General features: G+C 40.7%; 1 protein-coding gene across 7 annotated transcripts in view; it reads right to left on the bottom strand.

The window, feature by feature from the left end:
* The window catches only part of FBXW7 (F-box and WD repeat domain containing 7), a 203,252-nt gene extending 186,984 nt beyond the window's left edge, over positions 1-16,268 (bottom strand). For all 7 annotated transcript variants that reach the window (XM_061192529.1, XM_061192528.1, XM_061192530.1 and 4 more), the window contains exon 1: positions 15,112-16,268. The gene's annotated coding sequence lies outside the window, so the exon portion shown is untranslated. The remainder of the gene's footprint in view (positions 1-15,111) is intronic.
* Positions 16,269-18,439: the final 2,171 nt, after the last annotated feature.

Below are 18,439 nucleotides of genomic sequence, written 5' to 3'. Positions count from 1 at the left end.
TTATTTAATTATATGACTCTGCCAGGGCACGGTTAAAAATTATTACTGTTCTTTTTAACCTTAATGATATGTTTACGGGTTTGAGTATTATGTCTGTTCCTATGTTAAATACTAATTGAAACTTATATGGAAACATTAAAAACTGACATTCTAGGGCTTTGCTATGCAAAATATAGTTTTGAGGGCCACCAAATCAGCATCACCTAGATGCCTGTTAGAAATGCACAATCCCGAAAGACACAGTGCATTTGGCCAATATAGTTTGTTTCTTTTCCATGGAGGGATAATATTTCAGGCTTTTTTCTTCTTCTCTTAATACTCATTACTTCCTTTTCTGTGCCTTTAAGGCTCCTGGATGCTATTCAGTCTTTTCACAGCAGGTGAAACACTATTTTTCAGGATATTTTAAGGAGAAAATAAAATTATTTAGGCCATAGAAGCCTTTCGAAAATATTATTTTATGCAAATCAAATACTAAAATGCAATATTCAAATTCAAATAAATATTGGTTTACAGCTAATGTTGTTGCTTTATAACCAAAAAATGGCACAAGCCACCAAGAAGTGGGATTAGGTCACAACTGCAACATGAAAAACTGATGACTACGACGGGGTACTGCTAATTAAGGTTACAAATTCAAGGTCTTAATCTTTATATGCAAGTACTTGAACTTTTGAAATAAGTGATTTGATATCACCTCATTAGTATAATACAGTGGTTCTCAAAGTTTGGTCCCTCGATCAACAGTATCACTTGTGAAATTGTAAGAATTATTACATTTTTGGGTCTCACCCCACACCTACTGAATCAAATACTAGGTTTGTGGACCAGCAATTTATGGTTTAACAAGGTTTCCAGATGATCCTGATGCATGCTAAAGTTCAGGAACTATGGAATAGTGGTTCTGGTATAGTAAGTTTATACTAAGTTTTCCATCACTAGATTGAATGCAATTCCACCTGATCAAGTTTGAAAATGTATGAATGCTGGAAACAGGACACTAAAATACTGAAACCCAACCTTTACGCCTGGAGACAAGTGCACCTATGACCAAGCCCGTGAATTACAAAGAAATTATGTGATTTACGGCTGATGTAGTTCAAAGTTATTGCACATTTACTTGATTGTCTACTATGTATGGTTGCAGGATTATTTATCAACTTTGTATAACCTTAAACTTTTTACAAAACTACATTTGTTTATAAGTATGCAAGCTTGCAAGGTGAAAATAAAACTTGTTTGCCTGGAAGAAAAAAAGAAAGGCAGGGCTTCCCTGGTGGCACAGTGGTTGAGAATCCGCCTGCTAATGCAGGGGACACGGGTTCGAGCCCTGGTCTGGGAAGATCTCACATGCCGCGGAGCAACTAAGCCCGTGAGCCACAACTACTGAGCCTGGGCGTCTGGAGCCTGTGCCCCGCAACAAGAGAGGCCGCGACAGTGAAAGGCCCGCGCACCGCGATGAAGAGTGGCCCCCGCTTGCCGCAACTAGAGAAAGCCCTCGCACAGAAAAGAAGACCCAACACAGCCAAAAATAAATAAATAAATAAATAAATTTAAAAAAAAAAAGAAAGGCAGCCTGTGGTAGATAATGTGAAAGCACTAACGAGCCTAAGACTTAGAATCCTAAAATCTTGACGTGATGATCTGATTCCCTGTACCCCAACCCTAAATTCTTATTTACCAGAACTCAATTTCATTCAGGCATCTTTAGTCTTTAACAGAACATCATTCAGCACACTGCTCTTAGTGTTTGCATGTAACTTTTGATAAAATCTTACGAAAGCACTGAATTATAATTCTGAAAGGAGCAAAGTTCAAATGCATATAACTATGGCTACAAATACAGTATTAAAACAGAACCAAGAGAAAAGAGAAAATCTTTCAGGAAACTTTTTTAAGACCAATATCCAGGTTTAGCTCTTTTTAAGGTAACAAAATAAAATTTAAAACTATTTAAATCTCCTAATGAATAAAAATAATAGTGCACAGATGTCAAAACTACATTCTCACTTTATTTATTAAATGTACAGCACCTATAAGTAAACTAGCTGTGTAAGAAATAGTCCAGTACAAAGTATGTGAAGGAAGGAAAAAGTAATTTTTTTTAATGACAAACACCGTCTGAGCAAACATACTCCACAGATATCCACTGACTTAAATAATTTATATCTTAGAGACTAACAAGTGTTAATTATCAAATTTTCTGCTATACCTTCCAAGCATAACAAATCATAGGTTTTTAAGTCCTAAATAATATAATTCTGAGGCTCATCCCCTAAACAAGAATCTCTTTCAAAAGATTTAACTCTAACTACAAAACACATTTTACATATAGAAAAAAGTTATTTATAAAAATCACTTTGCTTCATGATCTTTTAGATTTTACCTAGAAAGATTTCTTCTACTGCTAAAGATGTATCTGGGACACCTGTCCTGATGTTGATACCAAGAGCAAGACTAAATTTAATAAAAAATGCAGGTTAGTGTAAGTTAGTTAAATCACAGGTTTAAATTTCATAATTATTTTGTATAAGGACATAAACTTGGGAATTGCTTCTCCACGAGTCTGTTAATCTTCTTCCTTCTAACATCTGTACAGGATGAAATCCTATTATTTTCCCCTCCTACCTCAGTACTACCACTTTCAATACAAAACTCCTCCACTGAAACTTAGGAGGCAGCAGCACAGTAATTAAAACATAGACCACAGAGTCAATGGATCTGGATTTGAATCTCAGGTCTGCGAGTTCAAATTCCTAGCTATATGTTCTTAGAAAATTCTGTGAATCTGTTTCTTCTGCCATAAAACAGGCTTATTAGTACGTATTTCATAGGCACTGCTGTGAAGAATAAATTTAAAAAGCATGTAAAATTCCTTAGCACAGTGCCTGACATATATCAAACATTCAATAAGTTATAACAATGATAATCAAAACAATGACTGTCAACAGAAAGAGAAAGACAAATACCATATGATATCACTTATATGTGGAATCTAAAACAGGACACAATGAACTTATCTACAAAAGAGAAACAGACTCACAGACATAGAGAACAGACTTGTGGTTGCCAAGGGGCAGGGTGGGAGGGGGTGGAGGAGGGATAGATGGGGAGTTTGGGATTAGCAGATGTAAATTATTGTATATAGAATGGATAAGCAACAAGGCCCTACTGTACAGCACAGGGAACTATATTCAATATCCTATGATAAACCATAATGGAAAAGAATATGAAAAAGAATGTATATATATGTATAACTGAATCACTCTGCTATACAGTAGAAATTAACACACATTGTAAAACACCTATACTTCAACAAAATAAATTTAAAAAACCATGACCTGTCAAATTATTAATTGATTTTATCAAATTATCAAACCTATATTCTTATCCTCTAGATTCACAACTTTCTCCTAGCTAATTCTTTATAAATAGCTGGGGGCAGCTCTGAGGTAAAAAGCAGTCATCATCAAGAAAAAGAGACCTAGTAGGCAACTTCCTCACCCTCCTTTTCTCCCATGCTTCACTAGCCTCAGTCATTATCCATACTTGAGAGTAAATACATACTCACTCAGTTTGTGCCCAAATGTAAAGGAGATCAAAAGCCTTATTTAACACTTGTACTTAATGACAGTTCATCCATAATAATGTAAGACTGATACCACACGTTCATCTTTCCAACAAGCTCAACACTAGAATGGACACACAGGTGAAAAAGAAATCAACCAAAAACATCTTTCAGGAAGCACCTGTTGGATCAAGTCTCATTAAGTGAGTCAAGGAAAGAAAGGTCGACTTAATGCATCACATGCACCAAGTATCTAGGCTGTTTTACTTCTAGGATAACTTTCTAGAAATGAAGAAAAAAGGTCACATGAAATATCTATCAACTTTTGCAACTGGCCTCTAATTCATTCAATAAATATTCACTGAACACCTATGGACATGGTACTACACTAAGCACTCACTTGGAAACAAAGGTGACAAGATAATATCCTTTTCTTGTAGAGCCTATTAAAAAATATTTCCAGTTTGTTTTTCTCTCTTCCATTCATTTGTTAACTTAATATATGCCTACTATGTGGCAGCAAATGTTAGGTATTTGGCAGAAGGAGATATTTACTGAAAAGATGAATAAGATAGAACCCTTGTTCTCAAAAAACTGACAGACCAGTAAAAGAGAAAAATACAAATAACTATGTTAAGTGCTATAAAAGTCACATAGATACTGTGGGTAACCAGAAGAAAGAACAACTAACTCTACTCACATTAACCAGGACAGGCTTCCTAGAGGAGATGATATTTAAGTACAGTCTTTAAGAAATAAATGTTTCACAGATGAAAGGGAAATAATACTCCAGGCAGAGGAAATAGCAAGATACAGAGACATACATAAAAGCATATACATACACACACACACAAATATGCATTAAATAGATATGCTGCATACAAATGGATATACAGTCAGTTTTTAGATACAAGTGAAAGAAGTCAGTATTTATAAAGAATCTGACTGGCAAAGTACCTTATACTACAAAGATAACCAAATGAGAAACAGCTTAATGATAAAGCAAGGTTTCCTAATCTTGGCACCACTGACCTTTTGAACCAGATAATCCCTCGTCACGGGGTGCTGTTCTGTGTACAATGATTATACCTGGCCTCTACCCACAAACTACTAGTAGCACCCTCACACATACCTCTCCCCCAGCTGTGACCATCAAAAACATCTCTGGATATTGCCAAATGTTCCCAGAGGCTACTGCTATATGCCAGGCAATGTTCTGTGCTTCTCATTTATTCTCACTTAATCTAACAACATAGTATCCATGAGGTAGTTATTATTTTCCCCATCTTACAAATAAAGAAACTGAGGCCAAGAGTTAAACAACCTGCCAAAAGTCACACAACCAGCCCGAACTGAACCCACACAACAGGGATTCAATCCCTACTCTAAGCACCGTTCTGTTGTCTCTTATTCATGCCTCAGCTTTTTTCATCAGATACTTGGAAAGTTAATATTTTGAATCTTATCTGGAAGTATAAACTAAAATTATCCACACAAGTGGAAGTTAAATTAAAAGACTCCCAACCTCAATTCAGGATAAATTAACAAGTATTTTTTTAAGCACTGACTGTATGTATGCCCTGTACCAACTTTGGGAACTAGAGTGGTTCAAAGAAAAGAAAACTACATTTATTAAGGATTTGGTATTATCTTTTCCATACATTATCTCTCTGAAATCTCACAACATCCCTGTGAGGTAGGTATTTTCTTTTTTTCTCGTGAGGAAGCTAAGGTTCAGAATAGAAAAGTGGTCCCTGACCTAAAAAGGCTTACAATTTAATTGAAGATAAAAGAAAAGTATTTTTTTAAAAAGACAGAGAATAAGCAAGTTAAATATCTCTGTTAACAACACATAGAAGGTGAGAAATTAAAAAAGAGCAGAAGAAAAGTATATAGTTAGATTAGTCAGGGAATACTTCTCAAAAGAGGTTTCTATTATCCCCTTTTGGAAATGAAATGGATGAGCAAACCATAAGCTGGGGAGGAGCAACACTTCTGTAAACAATGTGAAACAGAAGTATGAGGACTGAAAGGAAAGATTTGTGATGGCCAACTTAAACAGTAAGCCAAGGAAATGATGGAGTAATAAGTCTGCCTTAAAATTAAGATCGCCCAATAGCTGGAGACAATGACACTAGTTGTGTGCTTTTAGGGTGTTCCTGCCACAAACACTCTCAAGCACAGCAACAGGAACGAATGCAAAAGACCTAAAGGTGAATACTGGTAGGGTTGGTTAATGGAGGCTTAGACATATGAGTCAAACACCAAATTTCATAAGAAGAGTGATGGGTCATCTACTTTGCTTTATGTATTTTGTCTCCTTCAGCCAAAATGTAAGTTTCAAGAGGGCAGGGATTATAATGTTCACTTAGATCAATGCCTGGCACAGTAAGTGTTCGGTAAATATTTGCTGCTGAATAAAGGCAGTATTCAAAATAGTGACATATTCAGAAACAAAGGTCACAAAGACCTTCAGCAACCACAAAAAATAACAATAATATTGTAATATTTATTATTATTGCAACAACTAACATTTATTGAGCACTAACTCTGAGCCAGACACTGTGATCCATTATCTCAATCCCCTTAACTACCTTTTCAGAGAGGTAGGTACTATTATTATCATCCCAGTTTTACAGGTTCACACACAGAATAAACAACTTGACCAAGGTCACAAAGCAGCAGAGCTGGAACCTGGGTCTATCAACTCCAAGGCTTGCCTCTCAACTACTATGTCACATATATAGAATGACAAGTATCCTTCTAAGGCAAAGCTAGGGAAATGTGGCCAATGAGGAAAGACAACAAATCAAAACCAAAAAGAAACTCCAATGTAGTCAAAAACCATATGTCCACCCCCTCTCCTAGCAGGTACTGTGGATATTTTCGCACCCTAGAATACACTGATTATCCCATACAGATTAAAACTTCAATGGTTTAAAGAATCCAGATGTTGAAAAACTAGGAACTAGAGTCAATCATCTAATCAACATTTCAAAGGGTGGTAGATAACGAGTGGTAACACCCCATGTCCACAACCCAAAGAAATAACAGGGTGTGACCTCTGACTAAGGCTGACCTCAAAACTTCCTGACCCATTCTCCCCGAATCTGCCACTTCCCTCCCTCCTTCGCTCTGCGTCTCTCCCCTCCTCTGTACATCCCATCTCTCTTCTCCTACTAAAAGGCCTTTACAAAAACTCAGAAATTTTGTGTTTCCTACTCTCAATTTCGAATCTAGTAAGTTAAAACTTTTATATTTCTCTAAGGAAAAAAAGTCTACCTGTGTAATACTCAGGTAGAAAAAAGGTTCCCCACTCGTTAGAGCAGCATTCCAAAAGTTATGTTAGTCAATGAAGAGACCACCAATCATGCAAAAGAAAGCTGATGACCCACATATTTATTTATATAACCTGGTATTACAGACATAATAAATAAACCGGAAGAAATTAAACTCACTAGAGAGATTATGCTCTTCTCCCATCTATCCAGTAACCTATTCATAATTATAATTCTTTCTGAAAATCTCTAAAATGGAAAGAAGCATAACTCCAGAATTATAACTCCAATCACTACCAACAGAAATATTTAAAATACTGACTTTGTTTAAAAACTAGAATATCCATTAAATTAACTACTTAACCAGAGATCCACTAATATATGTCAATCTGATTTCTGCATTTACACCAAAATCTAAAGCAAATCTGCCTTAAAAGAAAAGTTAAAGAATGAGAACAAGAGTTGGCAAGACAAACAGTGCTAAGGAACATATCTCAATCTTTTCTTTCTGCCTTTGGATTTTTTTCATACACTTATCTTAAATATACAGTTCTATAAAATAAACAAACTATGAAGGCATAGACAAATTGTTCTCAAAGTAGAAATACTTTCCAAATACAAAAAACTATCAAGAAGCATTTATTTCTTGAATTGGCCAATAGAACATTGATTATGCCAAGTTTGAAAGAAAAGTTATTTCTGAAAACTGATCCTGTATTTAATAAATATTAAGCATGAAAAGGGAATATCCAACCCTCCCTCCCTCACTCTCATCATTTTAAGGAGAACACTAAAAATTTAGTTAAAACAAAATCCTTCAATAAAATCCTTCAAATAAAATTCCTTCAATCTTAATTTGAGATGTAATGATACAAATAAAACTTATTAAACTTCATGACCTTTTTTTTAAGTTTCTTATTCCCAGTGTTAGAGAGATGGATAGTTAAAAGACTGGATAATCCAATTACATCCTGATATTTCTAAATGGACAATTTAAACCACAGTCATTTTCAGAGATAATCAATAAATTATTCAAAAAAGAGTCCTTTCTGATCTAAGCACTACTGAAGTCTTTAGGGATGAATCCAAATTCCAGTTATGTTCAAATCAGTCTTTCTTTTCTATAAATAATAAGCACAGCAGTTCTGCCATTTCTTTACTTTTTAAGATTTTTTTAAAAATAAAAACGTTGGGGCTTCCCTGGGGCGCAGTGGTTGAGAATCTGCCTGCCAATGCAGGGGACACGGGTTCGAGCCCTGGTCTGGGAAGATCCCACATGCCGCGGAGCGGCTGGGCCCGTGAGCCACAGTTGCTGAGCCTGCGCGTCTGGAGCCTGTGCTCTGCAGCAGGAGAGGCCGCGATAGTGAGAGGCCCGCGCACCGCGATGAGGAGTGGCCCCCACTTGCCGCAACTAGAGAGGGCCCTCGCACAGAAGCGAGGACCCAGCACAGCCATAAATAAATAAATAAATAAAAATAAAAAATAAAAACGTTAATGAATGATACACTGTTTCAGAGGCTTTTGAAAACACGGCAGAATTACTTCAGTATTATTTGTCAAACTCAATGGCTGAATTTAAGTGTTCGGCAATACAAAGCCTGACTTTCGCCTTCTGTCTATGTCACACTTTAAAAGATCTTTAACTTAATAAGTTAACAGTGATGGGTCACCTTACTATATGCCAGGCACTGGAAGGGCTTTGCATATGTTTTACATTATCTCATTTAATCCTAACAACAACCCTGTGTAAGACATGTCCCCATCAACAGGTGATGAAGTCGACAGTAAAAGGATAAGTAGCTTGTCCCATGCCACAAAGCCAAGAAAGGTACTGCCTAACTAATGAGTCTTCTGCCTCCAGAGTATCAATGTATTTTATGAGGGAAATGAGAAATTAATTAGCAACTGTTGCTGGCTCCATGTATGCATATTTTCAACCATTAGATAGTTATAAATTACCCACCATTATTAGTGGGACAAGTCCTTCTCAGACCTAGAGGATGTCATGCAAAGGTCTATTACTACCCCTTACACTACCCTGAAAAGCATGCCATCCTAAAAGTCTCATTAAGATATATATATTCTTCCAAAAACAAACCAGCAATCTGTCTTGACACTTCACATTTGGCCTAACATATATTGATTGGTTCAGTATCTTCTCCTATGGTGATCCTCTCAGAGGAAAGGCTAAGTGATATTAAAAATATTTTGTACCACTGTCTTTTAATATTTCCTAAATTCCACAGCAGTCATGAAGGAGCATCTAGCATGATACATGTACACACAGACACACAAACAGCACATGCTACCTCCTGCCTAAAGCCACCCAGATTTCCAGTAGCTAATCTTCAGCTGGAAAAAAAGGGCAGAGGTGAAACAGCAGAGCAACAGAAACTGCACAATACCTGACTGATCTACTAGCTACCCCTTAGATGAGGGGAAAGAGCAAAAAATAAGATACCAAACAATAACGTCTCTTGCCCATTTTTTATTATTTTTCAACTACCTGTATTGCAGGATAATACAACACAAACATAATATTTTCTTAGTTTTAGAGAAATCAATTGTTACTTAAAACTTTTTAAGGGAACATTTTAGAAAAACTGTTATACATTGGTTTGTCACTCAATATCCAGATCAAGTACAGATGTTCCCTCAAATATTTCACAATTCTGAAGGTAGAACAGGAGGAAATTTTAAATATACATGTGTGTAAAAGTATAATTATTAGAAAATATATATCCCATAGTGTTCAGGAAATGTCATGTAGATTTAGGAAACACACTCTAAACACATTGTGAAAGGGATCATGACACAGTATCAATGAGGTATCATAAAAAAGTAGCAAAAATCTAAACTACACTAAGGCATAAGACAGACTGGTTTGACACTCAGTGGGGAAAAGTCTCAAAGTAGAAATGTTTAACAGCAAGAGTTCATTATTTGAAAACAACTTTACTCATCTGTAATGACAATTCAGCTACACTAAAAAAAATAAATAAATAAAACCTAATACACCACTCTTTTCCCTGGTCCACTGAAAGTGTCACCAATATAGAATATTTCTATTTGGAATATTTGCAGATAGGAAATGGACACCTCGTGTCTTTTAAATTGCCACTCAACCTTAAGCTTGAAATAAAAGCAAGATTTTTTTAAAAAGCAAGGAAAGAATCCTCTCCTAATGAATAAAAAAGCAACTTTACAGTGACCTTCTTCCTAAAAGGTATACTAAAATTATCAGGTTATGTAAAATTGTCAGACCCCTTTTTTAAAGGAAGAGGAATTGAAGTATCAATTATATATGTAGAAACATTATGTAAAGTAAAAGCAGGTTTGAAACTAAAAAGTGGTCACTACTGCAAGAGTAACCCCTTCCCCTGCCATAAACAGGGGAATCCTGAGATAAATAAGATTTATGAAACCAGGGTAAAAATATACCACCATCCAATGTTGACATATGAAACAGATGTTTTGATATTAGCTATGACGTAAAATTGCACAAAGTGAATTATCCTTTCTAAACAACACATTTGAGATTTATTTTTTGGGTGAATCTATTAACCCATGCTACATTTACCCTTAAGAACACAGCAAAACTTTTTAAAGTACACAGTTAAATGATTTAAGTGATCTGGTAAGATATAATACTTGAAATTAACAAAACAAAAATTGTGGAGCCAATAATTCTGCACAATGAATTGGTCATTGCAAAAGATCAAAGCTTTAAGAAACAGAAGTATCAAACCTTAATGTTCTTATAGTTTGACTAATATTTTCAGCTGATTCAAACAAACCATCAACACTTCTAATTTTACATCTAAAGTAAATGCTTTACAACTTATTTTCAGAACCTTTCAAAATTATACTCACAAGTTTCTTCAAAGATACTTCTGCCCATGATACACAGCCAATGTATCACTATATGGTATCTTATATGGTATGGTATCTTTGAATAAGAAATACAAGTAGTCCTACTTTTTAGCTTCATCACTTTATAGATGGCATTGCCCTTGCTCCTCAGTCCATAGTTTTCATCACTGTGGAGGCAAAAGTACCTTGAACAGTAGACTCTGTGCTTTATGCAGAATTATTTTAAGACTGCCTCCAAGGAACACATCTCATTTAGAAAACAGAGACCAGCTAAAAGAGCCAGTCCCAGCTTTGTAGTGGAATGAAGCTCATACTGCATGTTGGTGGACTTGGCAGTCAGTGTTCTATACCAGGGGTCCATAAACAACGAGCGAAACCCAACCTACCTCCTGTTTTTATGTATAAGGTTTTATTAGAACACATTCGCATTCATTCACTTACATATTGTCTGTGGCTGCGTTCAAGAGCACTTCAGGAGCAGAACTGCATTGTTGCGACAGAGACCATATGGTCCACAAAATCTAAACTATTTACTATTCAATAACTGGCCCTTCACCAGAAAAAAGTTTGCCAACCCCTCCTCCACACAATGAGATGCCGGAGGCAACACAAGACTTCTCCAAAAACCATCTCCAAGTACACGAATTGGGCTGCTGCTAGCCTAGGTGTGGGCTTTCGGATCATTGGTGATAAAACACACAAACACAAACACACACCCTCAAGGCTCTTTAATCATCCCATATCAGTCCCAAAGTTGCCAAGGCAGAGCACACGAGGTGATCACTCCCTACCACCAGGGTCCCACCTTCCCCACTGTCTTTACTAGTACATCAAGTTAACCCAAAAAGGCTGCCCTTTAAAGCTCATCGAAACATGATTTCGCCTGCATAAAAACTGTTGTGGAAAATAGAGGGTGAGGAGAGACGGCACTCATATGGCATATATTCCAGATCCTAGAACCACCACAGATCTAGCTCCCTGTCTAAATAGCTGTGGCCCAGAAGGTCCTGCCATTTGAATTATCACTCTTAAGAAGAGGCCAAAGAGGCTACTAAGAAGGTGAATTCGAACTAAGGAACACAAAAAAGTGTGGATATACATATTCCCTACCTCACAATCCTTAATCCTTGTTAGTGTCAACACTAAATGCAAGTTTCACCACAAAAATTTTAAATTTTAATTTTTAAAAAAATCAGTCTTCCAGTGTCCATAAATGCTTCGAAGATGTCTGAATTTTTTTAAGTGCCAAGTTGGTTTTTGTTTGTTTGTTTTTTAATAAAAAGATTTTTTTTAAGGCATTTTCAGCACTGCAGTGCCAACACAGGGATATCCCCTCCATTGTATGGGACACAAAGACACACACCAACTGCGAGCAGGGGAAGCAGCGTTCTTTGCCAGCTATTTTTAGCCCCACTTCGTCATGTTAGAGACCAAACTTAGGATAATAATGAAAGGCAAACTTTAAAAACATGAATTTGATGAAATAGATCTGTCCTTTTATGTATAAGTTCCTTAACACTGAAATCTTATATATTCTTCTGAACTTAATCTCAAGGGACCTATATACCTTACAAAAAGCTTGTTAGTGTTTCAAAAATAATCATCTGCCCTAAGACTGAACTGGTGGCCATGTTTAAAGGTTGTTCCTCCTTTTTCAATTTCAACCCTTATTCACTTTTAAAACAGGAGAGTCTCATCCATTCTCCTCTTCCTGTATCTTTGCTAACTTTAACACATTCCCCTCCCCCCAAATACCCATTTTTCAGCTCTCTACTCTCCATCAGCACTATAGAGAAACCTTAGTACTTTGATAATGACTCCCAATTCTACATTTTCAGCATATCACTCATTATTTTACTGTCTTAGGATTGCATTGGTATCCAACTTTAACCCTAAAATTTAATGTCCAAAGTCCACTGCCTCATTTCCGAATTACTTTTTATAAGAAACCACTAGCATCATACTAACATACTGGAAGCACCTTCTTTTTCACCCCTCCATCTGTACAGCTCTTCAATGACTGTGGTGTAAAAATGTTAGTTCTCTAGAAAAACAAAATCCTAATCCAAGTATAATGCTTCTTGGCTTAAAATACGATTTCTTCTCAATGGTCTAAAACTACCCTCTCAGAAACATTGTTCTCAATTCATTCTTTGGGCTGCAAACATGTATCCACACAAACACAAATTGGCCCTAAGCCTACTCAACAATCTCCTTCTGTATTCCCATAAGCTAACTTCCTAATTACATTTGTCCCTCACCCCCTCCAATTCCAAAAGTCTTAAACACTTTATCTCCACCTGTTCTTTTCTTCCTAAAAAACTTTCTCCTGGCTCAGACACTCCAATAAGTTCTGTATAGTCCAACATCAACATTTCCCTAGTGAAAAATGTACAAATACATTTACATCTATAAGGTACCAAACAGTAGCTGATGTACAGTGGTCGCAGATAAAAACTGGTCCATTCCCCCTTTTCTATAATTTTGTGCAATCTGTGTTTCACTGCCTCTGCCACCCATAAGCAAAAGCATCTCAAAGGCAGGGGACCCACAAATGCTCTGTTGTTTCTTTGCTACCCAAATATACGATAAAACATTACCATGATTTTTAACCAATCTATAGTCAAAACAATACAAGTCAAAGTTGTAAGCAACTTTGATGGAGTATAATCTACGCTCAAACTAGTTTGTTGGTCTGTCCTCCTTTGCTCCCCCAAAAAACAGCCTATGCAAGACTAGATTTTTCTTCCTATCTTTGTGAAGTATGGGATACATGACTTCCTCAAGGTCACAAAATAACAGATCTAGAGACATTTGTTTTTGATTCCATGTCTACCATTACATCCACTACTCAATATTTTGATGCCAGTACTTATTTAAAGTAGAATTTAAGGTTCCTAACAAAAGCATAACAAGGAAAAGGCATATAAAGAAAAACAAAACAGCTGGTGAAGTTCCAGAGGAGGGCAAAGTGATCAAAAGGATGGAAGAAATTATTCTAAGACAGACAAAAAGTCAGGAAAGATGATAGTAAAGAGGGGCAATCAAAATCTACAAACCAGGAAAAGATGAACTCCAGCTTGTTCTAGCAATTCTCAAAACACGAACTTGGGATGTGTCTTGAAACTTTATAAAGAGACAGGTTTGGGATAAATAAATGAACTGTTACATAATTCAGGGGCTAATAAACCTGTAGAATTCATCTCTTCAAAAGAGAAAAAGTACAGGATGAAAAGTTTGAGAAAGTTTTAAAGAAGTTTAATCAAGATCCTGAATGGAAAAGTTAGCATGGATAATCCCAGGCTTACATTCATTCCCACAAAGTTCCTCTCAGCAGTGGCTTCAGAGAGTGTGAGCTCACACAGTTGTCTGGAGGGGCCATAATTCTTAGTACTGCCTATGTTCTGTTATATAAAATTCCACCCTATGCTTAACCCTAAGGTCTGTATAAACATATGAAATGTCAATTACTTTCCTGCACCTTAATTTGGCACTCTGAGGGGATACCTAAATTACAAATCAAAGATTTTATAGACTTCACCTTTAAAATAAAGGAAGAGGAAAAACATCATTCTTCAAAGAATTAAACATCAGAAGTTTCTCCTCATTTGATAGAGAAGCATGAGATAACTCAAATAAGCAAAGCTTCAAGTCATTCCAACAAATAAAAAACTGCTAGCAATTAGGACATACGCTACTCAAAAAAAAAAAGCATTTGGGTAAGGAAAAAATGTAATACCTTTTATAAACTGGTTAAAGTACTAAATGCTCTCCCCCAAATCAGTTGTGATCATAAGAACTCAGAATTTCCTGAGTAACTGAAATCTGTTGCAGTGTCTTCCTGATACGCAGGAACTGCACCCAGGAAATGAGAAGGTAAAAAAAATTCCTGTACCACTAGGTACTGAAATGAAATCTCTCAAGGAAGACTGGCAAAAAAGAAAGCAATTTTACTTTCAGGGGTTCAAAGAGTCAGGGGTCCCCACTTGGGAACCAAATAAGAGTTGCCCAGAGACAAAAACTACTGCGCTGTTTCCCACCGGGTGTACCAGGAAAAGGTGTATTACAGAGATGTCCCTTGTGCGCACATAGGCTCTGGCTTCCTCAATTTCCTTTTGCCAATTACTGGCCAGAAAGATACCAAGTATCCACCCTGGAGAAAGACAGAACTCCTCGAAGAGAAACCAGTGGGCTTGCGTATCACACGTACAGAGCGCTAAAAGGGTACAAAACACAGGACCAGCCCGGATGCCTCTCCCCGCAGTGAGGACTAAGGTACCCCTCTCGTCTATACACTCCCAACACTCCTGGAAAACACCGGCAAAACTCCGGAGGACGCCCCAGCATCCTCCCCCTTTCTATCCCTCCATTCCCTTTCCCGGGGCCACTCACACTTTAGAGAAGAGCCGGGCGCTGAGAAAGTGGGGTGCTTCCCTTCCTCCTCGGGACTCAGGCGGCAGCTGCGGCAGGCTCCGGCGCTTTACTGAGGAAGAAGCGGGGCTGGGATCGCTAAGCCGGCGGCCACCCGGGTCTCTTCCGCGCCGCCGGAGCAGACGAGGCGGCGGCCCCGCTTACCTCCTCTTTTCCTCTTCCTGGGTCTCTTCAGGCTGGGTCTTCTGCCCGTCCCGGGCCACTTCTCCCCAGACAGTCACGTTTGGGAGGCTCCGGATTTTGTTTTTGAAAAGTTTCTTCTGGGCGGAGGCTGCGGCCGGCCCCCCGGGTCCCCCCCGGCCCCGCCGCCCTCGGGGCTGGGGCGGGGGAGGGGGCTCTAAGAACTCCTCCCGGAGTCCTGCCGAGGAGCCGGGGGGCCGGCGACTGGCCGAAAAAGAAGACCCCCGAGGGGGCGGAGGGGAGGGGGCAGGGAAGGAAAGGACGGCGGCGCCGGTCCTGCTGTCCCCGCCGCCCCGGCCTCCGCTTCACATCGGGGTCCCCGCCCCCCCGGTCGGGGGGTGGTTGCCGGGCTTGGGGTCCCGGCTCATACACTCCGGGGCAAGATGCTACGGCCCCGGGCGGGTGGTCGAGGCGGCGGCGAGGTGGGGGACCCGGCCGGCTCCGCTCGGCGCCGCCCCCGCTCCCGGCTCCAGCATGTGTCGCTGCGGCTGGGACCCCCTCCCTCCACCTTGGGGGTCCCTCGCCCCGCGCCCCGGAACGGACAGAAGCTCCGGCCCCTCCTCAGCGTCCTCTCACCGCGGAGCAGCCGACTAGTCCCGACCCGAGGTAGCCGCCTCCCTGCCCCCCAGCCGCCGGCTCCGGCTCGGGCTCGGGCTCCGGCGTGTGCAGCCGCCGCTGCCGGCCGGGAAGGCGAGGGGGGGAGAAGAGGGGTGGCCGCGGCTCCCGCTGGCCCAGGTTAGGGCGGAGGTCTCGGCGGCGGCCAGTGCACGGGCGCTGGGTCTCTCGGATGCTCCCTCGCTCTCACGCTCTCGGCGGCGGCGGCGGTAGCGCCCCGAGCTCAGCTCGCTGTCTCCCTCGCTCAGTGCGGGGCTCTCGCCTCACTCCAGAGAGAGGGGCGGGAGGAAAACGGCGCGGACCGATGACGCAAGTCACCTAGCAACCGCTCTCTTCCCCCCTCCCTTTTCTCTCCGCTCGGAGGCTTCCTCCGCGGGCCTTTTTTCCCCTTTCCAACCACCCCGCCCTGGGCTCCTCTGGCGCGCGCGATGACGCTCCAAGGGAAGAGGAAGTCGGGCTCGGCGAGCGGGTGGGTGCGCCTCGGGCCGCGGGACTCGCCGCCGCTGCCGCCGCCTCTACGGCCGCGTCAGAACTGAGGAGAGGAAGGGGAGGAGCTGCGTGGAGCCTAAGCTGCCGCCTAAGCTTACCCCTGACCCGAGGGCAGTGGAGAGAGCCTGCTCCGTAGCGGTTTCCCTCAGAGCAGGTGGTGACTGCTCCTTGGGGAGCAAGGAGGAGGCCCAGGCCGCGCGGCCATGGTCGGGCGCGCATCACCCGAAGGTGAGGCATTTGGCCCCAACGGGCCTTCGAAAAGCCCGGCTGAGCGAGAAGTTATCTTACAGCTTGATCCGCTGCACCTGCTCGAGGTAGCGAGCGCCCCACCCTTGCCGCCGTGTGGGGCGAGACCCAGCGCCCGGTAACGCGTGGTCGGGCCGAGCAAATGTTTGATGAATGAATGAATGAATGCCTCCCTCCCTCGCGGAGCTCAGAGGAGTTTTACGGAAGTGCAAGCGCTTTGTAAGCTGCGTAGCATTGTAAAGATGAGAGTTGTAACACATCCCTCTCCCCCCTGTCCCCCTCCCCGCAAGGAAATAGGGGTGCGGCTTGAGTGAGGAGTCACAACCTGAGTATTTAGTGAAAAAAGAGGCGAATTGCTGGGACGAGGGAAGGGAGCCACCCTCCCGGAGATTGTGGAAGGATTTTTGACTCTTTAAGGAGGAGAATTTAGCAGTGCCTCCCTTTCAGGAATCATTCTTGCTTGTGGTTTGGAACTTTGGAGAGCTGGTATTGGTTGTTAATCAGTGTCCATTACCGTCATCAAGAAATTTTGGCCTGTGTTTCAGGTCTGACTCAAAGGCTATTTCCTTTCTAAAATAAATATCATTACCATTTAGGCAGGTCTTCCTACGGGTGTTATCCTGGAAAGTAAATCAAAGTAAAAAACTCATGAGGTTGAAAGGGTAGTTCTCTAGGACAAGAAATTTTAAGATAAAAGGATTTCAGAATCCTCAGAAATCTGTCTTGAACCTGTCCTGGTGAATAGTGTGAGAACGAGATAAAAGCAGCAGTGATGAAAGGAAGCAGATTCCACAGTTGGGTCTCCGGACTCTGACGTTCCTTACCTCGTCTGGAAGCAGCAGTAGTGGCTGTTACAGGTCTTTCCACCTCAGGGGGTGAGGAGCAAGTGTTTATAGGCAGATCTGGGGAGCTCAGAGTTCCTGCCGCTACTGCCACCACCATATGCAAATAGGCCAAGGAAACTTGTAACTGGGTAAAATCCAAGGGCTCATTTTTATTAAAATGCTGCAGTAAAAGTGATGGGAGGAGGGAGATGGATATTGCCAAAGCAAGAAGAGACTCACAAAGTAGCGTCTGCCCAGCTGCCCTTCATCCAAAGTTCTAAGAGCCAGGTTAACTCTCCTACTTTTCAGCTACCCTGGATTCGACTCTCTTCTCATGACCAGTCCTTGCCAGGTCCTTCCAAATAAGACTCACAGGAAATCAAACCAGAAGGTGATGGCCCCACATGGCTACAAAGTAAATCTCTTTGGATTTTGCTCCTCTTCCTAATTTTTTGATGAAAATGGCAGGAGTGAAATACACAGACTGAGGGGATTTTGTAAAGCCAAGCACCTCAGATTTTAGGTTCTGAGAGCTTTAGATAAAAAGAATGCAAACATCAGAGCTCTGCAACCCAGCAGAGGACGCCTCCAGAAAAGTGTGTAACCACGTGGAGCTTTTCAGCAGCCTGATCTGTTTTCGTTGTCAGTGGCTCCACCAGAGAACTTTGGTGCTGAGAGGCAGAATGGCACTCAGCCACCTACTGATGAAGTTACAGCTGCACTAGCTTACTAGGCAAGATCCACCCACTTCACCCAGTATGATAACTGGAGGAAACAGCTGGAAGTGGTGACGGCAGAGAAGGAAGTTCATACATTTCCAACTTGGTCTGCATCTCTTTAGTTCTTTTACTTCTTATTAATCCAGAGGAGAAAACAGCTGGTTCATTCCCAATTCCAAAAAAAATCCGAAGTTTTAGGTAACAGCGTTCTTTGCC

Source organism: Eubalaena glacialis, chromosome 5 (assembly GCF_028564815.1).
Source record: "Eubalaena glacialis isolate mEubGla1 chromosome 5, mEubGla1.1.hap2.+ XY, whole genome shotgun sequence".
Lineage (NCBI taxonomy): Eukaryota > Metazoa > Chordata > Mammalia > Artiodactyla > Balaenidae > Eubalaena > Eubalaena glacialis.
The sequence above is the reverse complement of the archived record's forward strand: the minus strand, read 5'-3'. Positions and strand labels throughout refer to the sequence as shown.